Genomic DNA, 13,649 nt, shown 5'->3' on the forward strand with positions numbered 1-13,649 from the left:
ATGATACATGGAGTTGTGCGTGGCTTAGAGTTTGTGTTCCCTTATGTCGACGACCTTTTTGTAGCGTCCAATTCTCCCGATGAACATAAACAACATCTGAGACAGTTGTTTGAGAGACTAAATGAACACAATCTGACCATTAATGTAGGTAAATGTGAATTTGGTCGCGATAAGCTCAATTTTTTGGGTCACGCTGTATCTGCTGAAGGAATTCGCCCATTACCTGATCGTGTACTAGCCATCCAAAACTTTAACCTTCCGTCGACAGTAAAGGAACTTAAACGATTCCTGGCAATAATCAATTTTTATCGAAGGTTCATTCCTCATGCCATTGAAGCTCAAATTCCATTATTGAACATGATCCCAGGAAATAAACGAAACGACTGCTCTTCTTTGTCCTGGACTGACAACACTCTTGCAGCTTTCGATCAATGTAAACAACAACTCGCACAAGCCACCTTATTATCTCATCCTGCTAAATCTGCTGAGCTTTCTCTTTGGGTTGATGCCTCAGACATTGCCGCTGGTGCTGTATTACATCAAATTGTGGAGGGAAACGTTCAACCCCTGAGATTCTTTTCCAAAAAATTTGATAAAGCGCAGCTGCGGTATAGTACTTACGATCGAGAATTATCAGCAATATATTTGGCAGTGCGTCACTTTAAGTATATGCTGGAAGGGCGCAGCTATCATATTTACACTGATCATAAACCCATTATATATGCATTTCGCCAAAAACTCGACAAAGCTTCTGATCGGCAAGCCCGTCAACTAGATTTCATAGGCCAAATAACTACTGACATACGCCACATAAATGGTACAGAAAATATCGTCGCCGATCTGCTGTCTCGCATATCAGCTATAAACACATTGCCTTCGATGGATTTTGTTGCGCTGGCAAATGATCAAAAAAATGACGAGGAACTCCGCAAGATATTGCAAGCTACAACTGAATCGTCGCTGCAATTAAAATTAATTGAGATTCCAGGCAGCAACACACAATTATATTGTGATTGCTCTACTAATCGTATTCGGCCGTATGTCACACCATCATTTCGAAATATTGCGCTGCGAGCGGTACATAGTTTATCGCATCCTGGAACACGAAGCACAGCCAAATTGATGACCGAAAGATTCGTTTGGCCAAATATTCGAAAAGATAGCATTGCTTTTGCGAGAAGTTGTATACAATGCCAACGTTGAAAAATATCAAGGCATACTCAATCACCATTATCCCAATACCCTTCTCCAGACGATCGATTTTCCCATATTAACATCGACATAGTCGGTCCTTTTCCAATCAGCAGAGGAAATAGGTACTGCTTGACTATAATCGATAGATTTACTCGATGGCCAGAGGCTTTACCTATTCCGGACATGACTGCTTCTACAATAGCTGATGCTCTAGTTTCGGGATGGATTGCGCGTTTTGGCGTACCCAAATATATTACTTCTGATCAAGGTAGACAATTTGAGTCATCACTCTTCTTGGAACTAAACCGCCTGTTAGGTTCAACTCACCTGCGTACAACTGCATACCATCCTCAAAGCAATGGAATCATCGAAAGATTCCATAGAACATTTAAAGCAGCTCTTCTCTGCCACGATAATGAACACTGGTGTGAAAATCTCGCAGTGATACTACTTGGCTTAAGAACAACATACAAAGAAGATATTAAAGCATCACCAGCTGAGATGGTTTATGGCACCACACTTCGTATCCCCTCTGAATTTTTCAACGATATTGGCGAAACAACAAATGAAGCTGAGTTTGTAGCTAATTTACGAAATGCCATGCGATCATTACGCCCCAGACAAACCTCATGACATGGTTCTCGGAATATTTTTATTCCCACCGAACTAAAATCATGTAAATTCGTCTTTATTCGCAATGATTCCATACGACCAACACTTTCACCACCGTAAGAAGGGCCTTATGAGGTTATGGATCGAACAGAAAAAATCTTCAAGGTCAACGTGAAAGGTCGTACAGTATCTATATCAATAGACCGCCTCAAACCAGCCCACATCCTACAAGAATCTTCTGCAAGTGTTCCTGCTCCACCTATCAGTTCTTCTGAGTTACCACCGACTAGGATCACTCGTTCAGGCCGAAGAGTGGTGTTTCCTACCCATCTTCAACAGTACGTATCCTAGTCTCGAAGGGGAGTACTGTAGCAGCCCACTGTGCAGTTCGCGTGGCTCGTACGCAGAGTACGAGCTGTCATCAAGAGCTGTCAGAATTCCGTGGCGTGAACGACCATTCTGTTTGGCACCCATTTTGAGAGCAGACCGATTTGGAAAAGTAAAAATAAAGAAAATTGAATTAAACGCTAAACATGTTTCAAGAACAGTCAAGCTGGAGAACATACAGAGCATTGTCATTTGCTCGAAACACCAAACCAGCTGAAACCAAACTGATGAAAATGATTTAGTAGACTCTCTATTTGATATCAGTTGCCATTTTTTCAATTGAACTTGGCCACGTAGTTCGGAAATGCAATATTGCAAGTAGTGACCAATAGTTATAAATGCAATAAGAAACAAGATCAGGACATTTTTTGATTCCATAACCTATACGATACATATATATACATATATATATATATATATATATATATATATATATATATATATATATATATATATATATATATATATATATATATATATATATATATATATATATATATATATATATATATATATCAGTCCAAATAGTATTGCATAGATATATATATATATATATATATATATATATATATATATATATATATATATTCTTCTTTGGCTCAACAACCGATGCCGGTCAAGGCCTACCAACCCACTTGTGGGGTTGGCTTTCAGTGACTTATTGATTTCCCCCCATAGCAGGATAGTCAGTCCTACGTATGGCGGCACGGTCTATTTGGGGCTTGAACCCATGACGGGCATGTTATTAAGTCGTACGAGTTGACGACTGTACCATGAGACCGGCTAATTTTTATATATATATATATATATATATATATATATATATATATATATATATATATATATATATATATATATATATATATATATATATATATATATATATATATATATATATATATATATATATATATATATCAGTCCAAATAGTATTCGTCTAGCTGAATATTTCACAGCAAAACGCGAATTATGGCCGCAATAGGCATGGGGTGGTAAAAGTAATGATAAAGTTTGATAAAAGGACAATCAACACACACGTTTTGCTAAAAAATAAACATTTAAATAGTGCAGTAGCAACCAAAATACATAAAACTAAAAAAAAAGTCGTTTAAGGGGCGCGCAAAAAGTATTCATCGATCAGACCTTTGGCGTAATATGTGTATGAAAACAAAGGTTATGGAATCAAAAAATGTCCTGATCTTGTTTCTTATTGCATTTATAACTATTGGTCACTACTTGCACAACGCAAGAACTAATTTGAACCTTTAAAAAGGCGTATTTTTGATCCACTCATCCTACAAGACTTGTTCCAATTATTCTCTGGTAGTCGGGAGACCCACCCCCCTCCTGGTTGCCATATGCCACCATTCGCCCAAGGGGTTGGATCTAGCCCGTGTACCCAGGCTAGGATATATGGAGGCACATGTTACCACTCTGCACGACGAGGACGTGTCGGAATAGGAGTTGGATGGGAGAGCCTATGTTATCCCTCGGAGGGCTTCGGATCCCATCCCATTACAGAGCAATGAATATGTGATTAAAAGCTTTAAAAGTCACCTATTTTCAACCGCAATGGTCTTTGCAAAACGCTAAGGAATCCGTGAACCCTTTCTTATTTGACACCTCTTTAATTTGAGAAACCTCTCTTATTTGAACATTTTTCACAGTCCCTTGATTTCCAGTACATTTTTGACCCTCTAATTTGAAAAACCTCTGTAATCTGTATCCCTCTTATGTGTGTATGGTGTTGCCATGGTTATTAAAAGATGTATGCTCAAATTGGCGATTCTGTTCGCAGTTTCCTATAGCAACAGTTAAGGCTGCATACTAATTGCTCTGTTTCTTTCTAGTTTGTATGGACCTTTCATTCACTTTCAACCTCTGTAATTTGAAAACCCCTCTTATTCGACAGTCCCATCGCCTCTCAAATAAGAGAGAGTTGACTGTACAGTCAGTCCAAAAAGTATTCGTCTAGCTGAATATTTCACAGAAAAAGGCGAATTATGGCCGCAATACGTATGGGGCGATACAAGTAATGATGAGGTTTGATAAAGGGACCATCAATACACACGTTTTGCTAAAACGTAAGCATTTAAATAATACAATAGCAACCAAAATATATAAAGCTAAAAAAAGTCGTTTGATGGGCGCGCAAAAAGTATTCGTTTGTCTAGCTTTTTAATTATTTACACTGGACAAACACTACGTAGACGTGAATTCAATTTATTATTATCAATCAGCTAGTTACTAAAATCTAAACTAATGCGTTTCTGTTGTTTCAATTGCACTTCAAGCGATCAGGGAATCACTAAAGGCGGGGAAGTTAAATGTATGGAGCATGATGGCGAAAATTGTAACTTAATCCTATGCATAACCTATCCTATCCATTTTTGAAGGTTGCAAAATGTTTGGGAGGCCTCGTTCCTTCATTTGATCAGAGTTAGGCCATTTTTCTGACACTTATTGAGTGACAAACTGCCATGTAAGCAGCCATATTTGACGGTTAATCTCACGAAAGCAGTGGTTTAATGTCCAAAAAATCAAATTTTACCAAGGAATCAGTGCATTTTGTGATGGCCAATAAGATCAGGAAAAGAGATGGGTCACATTTGGTTTATGGGTTATGCTGCATTTCATCGTAACTGGTCATGTTATAGCTTGAATGAGTGAGTTATTACAAACATATTTCGAATAATACCATACACAGAAAGTGGCCAAATCTGTTAAGGTGCATCAAATAATTCAGGAATTTATTCCAAATTAGGCTCGACTGACATATTAAAACATGTTTCAATCGCCAAGGTCATACGGCCGACGTCTACCATAGCGAAAACAGTCTACTAAGATGCAACATCAAAACCTCGTGTAACGGTAGCATCATGAAGTCATGATACTAGGGCTCAGTGAGGTAAGGTGAGCTAGAAAAATGATTCAAAATGATAGGAGACGAGATAGGGAAACATATCAACACAGGTTTTAAGTACTTTGAGTCCCAGTTCTGAAAAAAATTACTTAAAAATGTATTACATGTGTAGCAGCCCACTGTGCAGTTCGCGTGGCTCGTACGCAGAGTACGAGCTGTCATCAAGAGCTGTCAGAATTCCGTGGCGTGAACGACCTTTCTGTTTGGCGCCCATTTTGAGAGCAGACCGATTTGGAAAAGTAAAAATAAAGAAAATTGAATTAAACGCTCAAGTGGTGACCCCGACGTGATCCGTCAATATTTTTCACAATTACGAACAAATACAAACAATGGAGAACGAGAACGCAGCTGTACCGTGTACCACCAGTTATGGCCGACACCAACATTGACGCATATTTTATGTCCCTCGAGTTTTGGTTTGCTGCATCTGGAATCACTGCCCAACATGACTCTCAACGGTACAATATCGTCATGGCTCAGGTTCCCCCGCAGACACTTGGTGAACTTCGCACAATTGTCGAGAATACTCCAACTAGTGGAAAATACGCATGTATCAAATCGAAGCTGACGGAACATTTCGCTGACAGCCAGCAGCGGCGTTTGCATCGTGTGTTGTCTGAAATGCCCCTTGGAGATTTAAAGCCTAGCCATCTTTTTAACGAGATGAAGCGACTTGCCGGCGATTCTCTAGGGGACACCTTGCTGCTAGACTTATGGGCAGCTCGACTTCCTGCTCACGCCCAAGCAGCAGTAATCGCTTCGCGTGGTGATGCCGCTGACAAGACGACTATAGCTGATGCTATTGTCGAATCTATGAGCTTGCGAAATATTAGCTCTATCGGTCAGGAAACAACTACAACTGCTCTCAATGTAACATCGAGTGACCAACAGATTCAGGATCTTAAATTGGCAATCGACGCATTATCGAAACGATTCGACAAGATCCATCCTAATAACCCCCAAGGTCGATCCCGTTCTCGCGCACGTAGTACCGATGCTGATCGCGCTAGAGACACATCAAATGGGCCATGCTGGTATCATCGTACTTACGGAAGTAATGCTAGAGTATGTCGCGCACCTTGCTCTGTAGGTAATTGGCCTTCTTCCAGCCAGCAATGACGCCACTCTGCTGATGCTGTGGAGGAAAATGGCCAACTTTCCTCGGCAGCCACAATCTGTCGACTGAAAATTGCAGATTGTTCTACTAATATGCAATTTCTTATCGATACTGGAGCGGATGTTTCCGTCGTTCCAAAAGGATTAAAATCAGCCAGAGTAAAGCCTTCGTCCATCCAATTGTTCGCCGCTAATGGAACTGCTATTGAAGTATACGGTGAAGTGTTGTAAGTAAACCTCGGCCTCCGTCGTGAATTTGTGTGGTCGTTTCTCATTGCTGATGTCTCAACGGGTATCATCGGAGCAGATTTTTTACGGAAGTTTGATCTTCTTATTGACTTAAAACGTGGCCGCCTCATAGACAACACTACCAATTTAGAGTCACGTGGTTTTCTTACCAGAGATATTGACATTTCGGTGAAAACTTTTTCCGCAGCGTCGCCATTTGTAGATTTACTAACTGAATTTCCACAAATAACACACCTCGCCCCTATGGGTACAACAACTAAGTCTTCTGTTATGCATAGAATTGAAACGACTGGCCAGCCTGTATATGCTAGACCTCGAAGACTTTCACCAGAAATTTCGAAGCAGCCCGTAACGAATTCGAACTTTTGATGAAATTGGAAATATGTCGTCCATCAAGCAGCAATTGGGCTAGCCCTCTCCACATGGTCAAGAAAGCAGATGGAACATGGCGACCATGTGGAGACTATCGTGCTCTTAATGCTCAAACTGTTCCGGACCGATATCCGTTGCCGTATCTTCAGGATTTTACATCAATGTTACAAGGTAAATGCATATTTTCTAAAATTGATCTACAAAAAGCATTTCATCAAGTTCCTATACATCCGGATGATATTCCGAAAACAGCTATTACGACGCCGTTCGTAATGTACGAATTTTTATTCATGACGTTCGGTTTGCGCAACGCGGCTCAAACCTTTCAGCGATTGATACATGAAGTTGTGCGTGGCTTAGAGTTTGTGTTCCCTTATGTCGACGACCTTTTTGTAGCGTCCAATTCTCTCGATGAACATAAACAACATCTGAGACAGTTGTTTGAGAGACTAAATGATCACAATCTGACCATTAATGTAGGTAAATGTGAATTTGGTCGCGATAAGCTCAATTTTTTGGGTCACGCTGTATCTGCTGAAGGAATTCGCCCATTACCTGATCGTGTACTAGCCATCCAAAACTTTAACCTTCCGTCGACAGTAAAGGAACTTAAACGATTCCTGGCAATAATCAATTTTTATCGAAGGTTCATTCCTCATGCCATTAAGATCAAATTCCATTATTAATCCCAGGAAATAAACTAAACGACTGCTCTTCTTTGTCCTGGACTGACAACACTCTTGCAGCTTTCGATCCATGTAAACAACAACTCGCATCAAATTGTGGAGGGAAACGTTCAACCCCTGAGATTCTTTTCCAAAAAAATTGATAAAGCGCAGCTGCGGTATAGTACTTACGATCGAGAATTATCAGCAATATATTTGGCAGTGCGTCACTTTAAGTATATGCTGGAAGGGCGCAGCTATCATATTTACACTGATAATAGACCCATTATATATGCATTTCGCCAAAAACTCGACAAAGCTTCTGATCGGCAAGCCCGTCAACTAGATTGCATAGGCCAAATAACTACTGACATATGCCACATAAATGGTACAGAAAATATCGTCGCCGATCTGCTGTCTCGCATATCAGCTATACACACATTGCCTTCCATGGATTTTGTTGCGCTGGCAAATGATCAAAAAAATGACGAGGAACTCCGCAAGATATTGCAAGCTACAACTGAATCGTCGCTGCAATTAAAATTAATTGAGATTCCAGGCAGCAACACACAATTATATTGTGATTGCTCTACTAATCGTATTCGGCCGTATGTCACACCATCATTTCGAAATATTGCGCTGCGAGCGGTAAATAATTTATCGCATCCTGGGACACGAAGCACAGCCAAATTGATGACCGAAAGATTCGTTTGGCCAAATATTCGAAAAGATAGCATTGCTTTTGCGAGAAGTTGTATACAACGCCAACGTTGAAAAATATCAAGGCATACTCAATCACCATTATCCCAATACCCTTCTCCAGACGATCGATTTTCCCATATTAACATCGACATAGTCGGTCCTTTTCCAATCAGCAGAGGAAATAGGTACTGCTTGACTATAATCGATAGATTTACTCGATGGCCAGAGGCTTTACCTATTCCGGACATGACTGCTTCTACAATAGCTGATGCTCTAGTTTCGGGATGGATTGCGCGTTTTGGCGTACCCAAATATATTACTTCTGATCAAGGTAGAAAATTTGAGTCATCACTCTTCTTGGAACTAAACCGCCTGTTAGGTTCAACTCACCTGCGTACAACTGCATACCATCCTCAAAGCAATGGAATCATCGAAAGATTCCATAGAACATTTAAAGCAGCTCTTCTCTGCCACGATAATGAACACTGGTGTGAAAATCTCGCAGTGATACTACTTGGCTTAAGAACAACATACAAAGAAGATATTATAGCATCACCAGCTGAGATGGTTTATGGCACCACACTTCGTATCCCCTCTGAATTTTTCAACGATATTGGCGAAACAACAAATGAAGCTGAGTTTGTAGCTAATTTACGAAATGCCATGCGATCATTACGCCCCAGACAAACCTCATGGCATGGTTCTCGGAATATTTTTATTCCCACCGAACTAAAATCATGTAAATTCGTCTTTATTCGCAATGATTCCATACGACCAACACTTTCACCACCGTACGAAGGGCCTTATGAGGTTATGGATCGAACAGGAAAAATCTTCAAGGTCAACGTGAAAGGTCGTACAGTATCTATATCAATAGACCGCCTCAAACCAGCCCACATCCTACAAGAATCTTCTGCAAGTGTTCCTGCTCCACCTATCAGTTCTTCTGAGTTACCACCGACTAGGATCACTCGTTCAGGCCGAAGAGTGGTGTTTCCTACCCATCTTCAACAGTACGTATCCTAGTCTCGAAGGGGAGTACTGTAGCAGCCCACTGTGCAGTTCGCGTGGCTCGTACGCAGAGTACGAGCTGTCATCAAGAGCTGTCAGAATTCCGTGGCGTGAACGACCATTCTGTTTGGCGCCCATTTTGAGAGCAGACCGATTTGGAAAAGTAAAAATAAAGAAAATTGAATTAAACGCTAAACATGTTTCAAGAACAGTCAAGCTGGAGAACATACAGAGCATTGTCATTTGCTCGAAACACCAAACCAGCTGAAACCAAACTGATAAAAATGATTTAGTAGACTCTCTATTTGATATCAGTTGCCATTTTTTCAATTGAACTTGGCCACGTAGTCCGGAAATGCAATATTTCTACCAGAGAATAATTGGAACAAGTCTTGTAGGATGAGTGGATCAAAAATACGCCTTTTTAAAGGTTCAAATTAGTTCTTGCGTTGTGCAAGTAGTGACCAATAGTTATAAATGCAATAAGAAACAAGATCAGGACATTTTTTGATTCCATAACCTTTGTTTTCATACACATATTACGCCAAAGGTCTGATCGATGAATACTTTTTGCGCGCCCCTTAAACGACTTTTTTTTTAGTTTTATGTATTTTGGTTGCTACTGCACTATTTAAATGTTTATTTTTTAGCAAAACGTGTGTGTTGATTGTCCTTTTATCAAACTTTATCATTACTTTTACCACCCCATGCCTATTGCGGCCATAATTCGCGTTTTGCTGTGCAATATTCAGCTAGACGAATACTATTTGGACTGATATATATATATATATATATATATATATATATATATATATATATATATATATATATATATATATATATATATATATATATATATATATATAGGCATGTTATTAAGTCGTACGAGTTGACGACTGTACCATGAGACCGGCTAATTTTTATATATATATATATATATATATATATATATATATATATATATATATATATATATATATATATATATATATATATATATATATATATATATATATATATATATATATATATATATATCAGTCCAAATAGTATTCGTCTAGCTGAATATTTCACAGCAAAACGCGAATTATGGCCGCAATAGGCATGGGGTGGTAAAAGTAATGATAAAGTTTGATAAAAGGACAATCAACACACACGTTTTGCTAAAAAATAAACATTTAAATAGTGCAGTAGCAACCAAAATACATAAAACTAAAAAAAAAGTCGTTTAAGGGGCGCGCAAAAAGTATTCATCGATCAGACCTTTGGCGTAATATGTGTATGAAAACAAAGGTTATGGAATCAAAAAATGTCCTGATCTTGTTTCTTATTGCATTTATAACTATTGGTCACTACTTGCACAACGCAAGAACTAATTTGAACCTTTAAAAAGGCGTATTTTTGATCCACTCATCCTACAAGACTTGTTCCAATTATTCTCTGGTAGTCGGGAGACCCACCCCCCTCCTGGTTGCCATATGCCACCATTCGCCCAAGGGGTTGGATCTAGCCCGTGTACCCAGGCTAGGATATATGGAGGCACATGTTACCACTCTGCACGACGAGGACGTGTCGGAATAGGAGTTGGATGGGAGAGCCTATGTTATCCCTCGGAGGGCTTCGGATCCCATCCCATTACAGAGCAATGAATATGTGATTAAAAGCTTTAAAAGTCACCTATTTTCAACCGCAATGGTCTTTGCAAAACGCTAAGGAATCCGTGAACCCTTTCTTATTTGACACCTCTTTAATTTGAGAAACCTCTCTTATTTGAACATTTTTCACAGTCCCTTGATTTCCAGTACATTTTTGACCCTCTAATTTGAAAAACCTCTGTAATCTGTATCCCTCTTATGTGTGTATGGTGTTGCCATGGTTATTAAAAGATGTATGCTCAAATTGGCGATTCTGTTCGCAGTTTCCTATAGCAACAGTTAAGGCTGCATACTAATTGCTCTGTTTCTTTCTAGTTTGTATGGACCTTTCATTCACTTTCAACCTCTGTAATTTGAAAACCCCTCTTATTCGATAGTCCCATCGCCTCTCAAATAAGAGAGAGTTGACTGTACAGTCAGTCCAAAAAGTATTCGTCTAGCTGAATATTTCACAGAAAAAGGCGAATTATGGCCGCAATACGTATGGGGCGATACAAGTAATGATGAGGTTTGATAAAGGGACCATCAATACACACGTTTTGCTAAAACGTAAGCATTTAAATAATACAATAGCAACCAAAATATATAAAGCTAAAAAAAGTCGTTTGATGGGCGCGCAAAAAGTATTCGTTTGTCTAGCTTTTTAATTATTTACACTGGACAAACACTACGTAGACGTGAATTCAATTTATTATTATCAATCAGCTAGTTACTAAAATCTAAACTAATGCGTTTCTGTTGTTTCAATTGCACTTCAAGCGATCAGGGAATCACTAAAGGCGGGGAAGTTAAATGTATGGAGCATGATGGCGAAAATTGTAACTTAATCCTATGCATAACCTATCCTATCCATTTTTGAAGGTTGCAAAATGTTTGGGAGGCCTCGTTCCTTCATTTGATCAGAGTTAGGCCATTTTTCTGACACTTATTGAGTGACAAACTGCCATGTAAGCAGCCATATTTGACGGTTAATCTCACGAAAGCAGTGGTTTAATGTCCAAAAAATCAAATTTTACCAAGGAATCAGTGCATTTTGTGATGGCCAATAAGATCAGGAAAAGAGATGGGTCACATTTGGTTTATGGGTTATGCTGCATTTCATCGTAACTGGTCATGTTATAGCTTGAATGAGTGAGTTATTACAAACATATTTTGAATAATACCATACACAGAAAGTGGCCAAATCTGTTAAGGTGCATCAAATAATTCAGGAATTTATTCCAAATTAGGCTCGACTGACATATTAAAACATGTTTCAATCGCCAAGGTCATACGGCCGACGTCTACCATAGCGAAAACAGTCTACTAAGATGCAACATCAAAACCTCGTGTAACGGTAGCATCATGAAGTCATGATACTAGGGCTCAGTGAGGTAAGGTGAGCTAGAAAAATGATTCAAAATGATAGGAGACGAGATAGGGAAACATATCAACACAGGTTTTAAGTACTTTGAGTCCCAGTTCTGAAAAAAATTACTTAAAAATGTATTACATGTGTAGCAGCCCACTGTGCAGTTCGCGTGGCTCGTACGCAGAGTACGAGCTGTCATCAAGAGCTGTCAGAATTCCGTGGCGTGAACGACCTTTCTGTTTGGCGCCCATTTTGAGAGCAGACCGATTTGGAAAAGTAAAAATAAAGAAAATTGAATTAAACGCTCAAGTGGTGACCCCGACGTGATCCGTCAATATTTTTCACAATTACGAACAAATACAAACAATGGAGAACGAGAACGCAGCTGTACCGTGTACCACCAGTTATGGCCGACACCAACATTGACGCATATTTTATGTCCCTCGAGTTTTGGTTTGCTGCATCTGGAATCACTGCCCAACATGACTCTCAACGGTACAATATCGTCATGGCTCAGGTTCCCCCGCAGACACTTGGTGAACTTCGCACAATTGTCGAGAATACTCCAACTAGTGGAAAATACGCATGTATCAAATCGAAGCTGACGGAACATTTCGCTGACAGCCAGCAGCGGCGTTTGCATCGTGTGTTGTCTGAAATGCCCCTTGGAGATTTAAAGCCTAGCCATCTTTTTAACGAGATGAAGCGACTTGCCGGCGATTCTCTAGGGGACACCTTGCTGCTAGACTTATGGGCAGCTCGACTTCCTGCTCACGCCCAAGCAGCAGTAATCGCTTCGCGTGGTGATGCCGCTGACAAGACGACTATAGCTGATGCTATTGTCGAATCTATGAGCTTGCGAAATATTAGCTCTATCGGTCAGGAAACAACTACAACTGCTCTCAATGTAACATCGAGTGACCAACAGATTCAGGATCTTAAATTGGCAATCGACGCATTATCGAAACGATTCGACAAGATCCATCCTAATAACCCCCAAGGTCGATCCCGTTCTCGCGCACGTAGTACCGATGCTGATCGCGCTAGAGACACATCAAATGGGCCATGCTGGTATCATCGTACTTACGGAAGTAATGCTAGAGTATGTCGCGCACCTTGCTCTGTAGGTAATTGGCCTTCTTCCAGCCAGCAATGACGCCACTCTGCTGATGCTGTGGAGGAAAATGGCCAACTTTCCTCGGCAGCCACAATCTGTCGACTGAAAATTGCAGATTGTTCTACTAATATGCAATTTCTTATCGATACTGGAGCGGATGTTTCCGTCGTTCCAAAAGGATTAAAATCAGCCAGAGTAAAGCCTTCGTCCATCCAATTGTTCGCCGCTAATGGAACTGCTATTGAAGTATACGGTGAAGTGTTGTAAGTAAACCTCGGCCTCCGTCGTGAATTTG

This window comes from Anopheles merus, chromosome 3L (assembly GCF_017562075.2).
Source record: "Anopheles merus strain MAF chromosome 3L, AmerM5.1, whole genome shotgun sequence".
Lineage (NCBI taxonomy): Eukaryota > Metazoa > Arthropoda > Insecta > Diptera > Culicidae > Anopheles > Anopheles merus.